General features: G+C 35.5%; 1 pseudogene; it reads right to left on the bottom strand.

Moving 5' to 3' along the window:
- Positions 1-4,286: 4,286 nt before the first annotated feature.
- Positions 4,287-5,225, bottom strand: LOC143666844 (olfactory receptor 9G19-like; annotated as a pseudogene).
- Between the last annotated feature and the right edge of the window lie 1,363 nt (positions 5,226-6,588).

Here is a 6,588-nt window from a genome sequence, read left to right as displayed (position 1 = left end):
TAAGAACATGAAAAACCAAAGATCATTCATCAGAACATACATATAAAAACATAAAATTTTAGAAGTTTCACAAATTACCAGATATCTACCCAGGAAATTCTGGTTATTTCAGAATATCAGGATTCTGATTATCATATTAAAAATTCCACACTTGTAGTATGCCTAAATCTCTTTCCAATGTTAATATTTTATAATTATAAGAGATGGGTAGTAGATATATCAAATTTGTCATGTTTTAAACTGAATTCCTATATTTCACTTCCAAATGTAGACTATCTGCTCATTCCCCCCAGATTGGTTCATAAAATTCTACTCTTCCAGTTTCACAAAGCAAAAATTGAATGTTATCCTATTCACTTTCCTTCCTATGTTGTCTTCAATTTCCCAGGATTTCCTGGTGTGATTACATTCCTAATAAATCCTAATCTGCCCATTTCTCACCACTTCAACTACTACTACCTGAGCCCAAACATCATTTTTCCCAAGCATACTGCAATTGTCTCATAACTGTCCACACTCTTCACCTCCTATTGTCTATAGCATTCATTCCCTTTTAAAAAATGCCAGACAATATCACTCTTGTACCTGTAAGTGCTCCCATTTTACTCTAAAGTCAAATTTCATGCAATGCACCCAAGGTCCTCTATAAGCTGGCCCTCCAGTAATAAGTATTTTTATCTTTTAACATTTTCTCCAACACTCACTCTGCTCCAGACTTGCATGGCTTTCTCACTTCCACTCAGAAATTCCAGCCATACCCTAGCATCAGACATGTTGAACTGTCTCTTTTCTCTGTCTGGAACACTCTTCTCTCAAATAATTACATGACTCATCCGCATATCTTTTCAGTCCATTTCAAATGTCATTTTCTCACTAAAGCCCATCCTAATCACCCTGTTTAAAATTCCATGCCCAGCTCCATGTTACAATGCTCAGACTCTATGTTCCCCTGCTCTCAATGTATTCTTCTAACTCCTGCTTTTTACGTTTATTATCTTTATCTCACACCAGAATGCAACATCCACACAGGCAGAACAAGTTGTCTTTTTGTTATGTTTGTTTTGTTTTCTTTTAGTATTGTGTCTCCAGCATATTAAACAGTTCCTAATAAATAATTGGAACACTACAACTATTTCTAGGAAGGATAAATGGATAGTTATATTTATATTCAGTAAAAATTCTACCTTCAAGGGGACTCTCATAGATCCATGTCCATAAGACTAATAAGAGGGGAAAAAAATAAAAGAGGGGGCTTATTCCCAAGACCTCAAATCCATCTTGGGGGAAATAAATTCAATTAATAAATGAAAATGAAATAAAAGGCATAGGAACAATCAGACCTGTATGGCTTCTCAAAATATATTTTGCCTATAGCAATCCTACTGTCTGCTTCCTTCAGAAGGACCACTCAAAATTCTGTGGAAGGATTGTGTCTCTTTGGTGTATGAAAATGATTATCAGCAAATAAAAAGAGCATCCACTGATAACCTGGAACACACAATCAAGAGTAAAAAGCATGCCACATTTTTTGTGCCTTAGATTTCTCCACTAACTTAAAGAATATATGATGGCCCCAGTGCAACTACCAGAATGAATTTCCAAGTTGAGATGAAGGTCAGGTGCATCATTGGATGGCACCCTATTCTACAGGGGAGCATATGAATGTATGAGTGTGAGTGTGTATGAGCATGTGTGTGGATGTGTGTGTGGGGTGGGCAAAGCAGTGACCCTTTGAGGGTCAGGTTAGACCCTGTGTTCCCATATCCTGATGTTAGCTGAGGGCACAGAGAGATCAGAAATGCTTCACTACCCTTTACCCCAGGTACTTATGTTTGATCAGAAAGGCAGTTTCCCATAAATGTCACCCTTTTCCCTCCCCTCTAATGTTTTAGAATGCCTTTGTTTGGATGTGATATATGTAGTCTTCCAGAGTCCTTTGGTAGTCATTCCATGCAACAACCCAGACAAATTTACTTCAGGCTCCAAAGACTCAGTTATAAAACATTAGTAGTTTGGAGGATGATACATTATTTAGGATATGGTAAAACAAGGAGTGTTTTAATAAAAATTGTCCCATTGTAAATGTGTTAGTATTAGTATTAAATGTGTCATAGAAATTTTTGAAATTATGCTAATTAGATTTTCTAGAATATATCTTGTTGTCCTTAGTTTTGTTCCTTGCCACATGCTCTTTGTTCTGGCCATGTTATACTTCCTTGTTTTGTCTTTCAGGTATCTATCTATCAGATAACAAGAACCTATCCATCGAATGACATGACCTTTTTATGTTGGTACAACCTCATTCTTTATAGTTAAAAATGCTGTTACATGTAAGAAATATGTGATATCACATTGAATTATTCTTTATTTTTAATTATGACTTTATTGTATGTCAAACTGGAAAAGCAAAGAAATACAAGTATTCACAGACCCATCCTTGCTATAAATCAGTGTTTCACAAAGTACAGATTGTTATTCTGAATTATGCACATAGGATTTAAAGCTTTTTGAAGTCCTTCCATTTTTCTATCATCTATTTCTGTCTTAGTGTTTTGGTTGTTATATTTTTATGCTTGATTCTTTGATTTGGGGGAAAAATAATCCTGGTGAAAACTCATAATGACCCCAAGTAAAGGTATTTTTCTGGCATGAACTAAGGAAGTTTATCATTATGGTAAACCAAGAAACAAGAATGAGGAAAAAAATAATAATAAAACTTGTATCTAATGTTACTTTACAGTGGGTCATTTTCTCACAACTTCCTAACTCATATTCTCTCTCAACAAGTAGTGTAGTATCTTTGGAATCATGATTTATTAGTTTATCCTCAATAAATCTCTCCAATGAATAATTCAATGCAAATCGTTTAAAATATCTATATCTTAGAATTATTCCTTAACCAGCATCATGACTCTCATTTTCACATTTATAGATTAGATTAGACAAAAGGCAACTTATGAACTGCTAAATGTAAGTAAAAATAAATCTGCTTTTCTTTAATCATCTCAAATATGGATAGTTTTGTAGACTATGTTCCAAGCAAACAGAGAGCAGTTCTTCCAAAAACCACAGCTCTATTTATACTACAATATTTTTTATTTATTTTTTAACTTTTTTATTGTATAGTGTAACATATATAAGAAGCAGAAAAATAAAAAAGCAAAAGTTTTCAAAGCCTCTTCAATAAGTAGTTACAGGACAGATCCCAGAGTTTGTCATGGGCTACCACATGATCCTCTCAGATTCTTCCTTCTAGCGAGGATAGAAAAGTTTAAATATGTTTTTATCACTTCAGTTGACTTTTTTCTTTTTTGTGAAAAATGACATATATACAAAAAAGCAATAAATTTCAAAGCACAGCACAACAATTAGTTGTAAAACATATTTCAGACTTTGACATGGGTTCTGATTCTACCATTTTAGGTTTTTACTTCTAGCTGCTCTAAGATACTGGAGACTAAAAGACAATTTAATGATTCAACAATCATATTCATTTGTTAAATCTTGTTTTCTCTGTATAACTCCACAATCATCTTTAGTCTTTCTATCCCTCTGTTTAGGGGTGCTTATGCTATGCTCATTGTAACTTCTTCATGTTGGAAGGGTCTGTCACTAATATGGGGTCGGGAGATGTAACTATCTGATATTATGGAGAGAATGGGCCCTCTATTTTCAGGACTCATCTGCTCCAGGGACCCATCTGGAGTTTGTTTTCTGGGAAGTCATACTAAGGCATGCAACAGTTGTGGAAACCTATATATTGTCTTAGGTGTTCCTTGGGATTGGCTGGAATGGTCCTAGTTGGGGTTTGGCAGGTTATGGTAGGTAGCAATGTCTAACTGAAGCTTTTATAAGAGCAACCTCCAGAGTAGCCTCTCAACACTATTTGAACTATCTCTGCCATGGATACTTTATTAGTTACACTTCTTTATGCTGCATAAACTTAATTTGTTTTTTTTCTTTTTTTGGCATGTGCAGGCACTGGGAATTGAACCTGGGTCTCAGGCATGGCAGGTGAGAATTCTGTCACTGAGTCACCATTGCACCACTCTACTACATAAACTTTATACTAGTATACTATAGTATACTTCTATACTACAATATTTTAAAAACACCCTCAAATACATCAATATATAGCTTGAAAATACAAATTAACCTGGTGTTTCCAAATTATCTAATGATTTCCTCTTTTCTTAATTTATTTATTTCTGAGAGTTGCAAGATGATTACAACAACATAGAGACTATTTTTAAAAAATACATCCATTGTTGACCAAGTATTTTCATTTAAGACACATTGTTTCTAGCCAATACTTTTCTCAGGGCATCTTTCACATCTTTATTTCTTAAGCTTTAGATCAAAGGGTTCAACATTGGAATCACAACAGTATAGAAGACTGACACCACTTTATCCCATTCCAGGGCATAGCTAGTGCTTGGTCTGAAGTAAATGAAGAGAATTAAACCATAATACAAGGTGACAGCTGCCAGGTTTTCAGCCATATGTGGAAAAAGCCTTCAGATGTCGTCGGGTAGAGTGGATATTCAAAATGGCAGCAATGATGAAGAGTTAGGAGGCAAGAATAAGCATAACGGGAGTGATGACATTTGAGGCAAGTATGAAATAGAGCACAGCCTAGTAGTCCTTCTTAACACCACATGCCAGCTTTACAAGAGGGGGAAGATCACAGAAGACATCATCAATGACATTGCTGTCACAGAAGCTCAAGGTAAATGTTTTGCTGGTGATGAGAGTTGAGTTAAGAAAACCACCAAAGTATGAAGCTGCAACAAGACTGCCACATATCATTGGGGACATTGCCTCGGCATAAAAGCAAGGGATTGGAGATGGCCACATAAAAGTCATAAGCCATGGCAGCCAACAAGTAACACTCACTATAAACCAGCCCAGCAGAGAAGAAAAACTGAGCCAAGCAGCCAGCAAGGAGATGCTTTTGTCTTCAGAGATAGAGGTCATCAAGATTTTCAGTGCATAGACAGAACCATTCCAAATGTTCAGGAATGACAGGTCTCCAATAAAAAAAAATACATGGGTGTGTGGAGTGGAGAATCAACACAAATCAAAGAAGTTAGGGTGATATTCCCCATGAGGCTGAAGATGTAAATTATGAGAAAGGTTAAAAAGAGTACTCTTTATAACTGCAGATCAGCTGTGAAACCTAAAATAATGAATTCCTTCACTTTGGTGAAATTTTTCTCTTCCATGGAGTTTTGATTTCAGTCCCATTCTGAAAGACCAAAAAGTATGTCATGAGTTAAGATATCAGCATTGCCCTCTTGCCAGCATTGCCATTTTAGATCATTAAATATCTCAAGTGACACACCTACATGATTCATGGTTCTCTCTTCATGCTGAATTGGGTATTACTTCATTTTGGATAGCTGGGTAACCAGTTCTGTGCTGCTGTCTTAAGATTTCAGTTGTGATGCCCAGTGTGTAGTGTGTGTCACATTATATTTTTATCTAATTTTTCTTTATTTCAAGAGGAGATGTGAGTTGTTTATCACCTCTTTCTCTTGTACTTAGGATAATTGGAGACCAATAGAAACAATATAAAAAAGAAGATTCAGTAAGGTGCTCTGATATCTCTCCCCTTTTTTTCCCACTGATTTACCTGGAGAAGCAAAATTTATTCTGCTAGCTGCATTTTGGAATAATATGAAAGGTCACTGGACTTTAGTTTCCCTGAAGGCTAAAACTACTAACTATACATAATTTAACTTTTTTTCTCTATAACCAAGCACAAAAGTTGGAGAGGAGTAGAAAATGTGAAATTGTTGTACAAACACTAGATTTCCCTACATAATTTTAAATTTTTGAGATCATAGCAAGGCATATGATCATCAAACACACCCTGGGGGAAGTAGGACCATAATAATTGATGGATATTTGTGTTGATTTTACTGGTTGAATCTTCTATAGTAGAGCTGAAAAACACTGGCTCAATGAAGGGTTAGTGATGATGAAACATTGAGAATCCTCCTACCTTAGAGTTTCTGAGTAATAGGGGAAGTACTGTCACCACTTGTCTACATGACAACCCAGAGGTCCCTAGTTCAACTGACCACCATCAAAAAAGGGCAAAATTGTGATTACCAGGGTTCTCAATTGGCAGAGGAGCTAAGATTTTTGCTGTGGACATATGGCTTAAAATTTTTTTAAACTAGAAAAAAGTCTTATTTTGGCTATTATGCCAGGCATTGCACCTAAAATTGAGCTAGAGAATTAAAGCCTGTTCTCTTGAAACTGTTCCTATTTGATGAGAACATATTCTACTAGAATGGTAAGAAATTCTATTTTTTTTTACTCTAAAACAAATTTTTATGTGATAATAATGGTAAAGTAAAAGTTCTTCATAATATCTGAAAGAGGATTGGAATAAGTGACACTTTATTTCCCTTAAGTACTTTAGGGCTGTTGAATGCTAGTTATGTGCTCAACAAACTGTATTCCTGGAAGTAGCTGACAGCCCAGAATTAGGAGACATGGGTTCTGATCTAGGTGCCCTCTGCCATGTTTAAATAAAACCATCCTCTCCAGAGCTCTGTTTACTCACCTGTCTTTTTT

Source organism: Tamandua tetradactyla, chromosome 23 (assembly GCF_023851605.1).
Source record: "Tamandua tetradactyla isolate mTamTet1 chromosome 23, mTamTet1.pri, whole genome shotgun sequence".
Lineage (NCBI taxonomy): Eukaryota > Metazoa > Chordata > Mammalia > Pilosa > Myrmecophagidae > Tamandua > Tamandua tetradactyla.
Note: the sequence above shows the minus strand (reverse complement) of the source record. Positions and strands in the feature narration are given on the sequence as shown.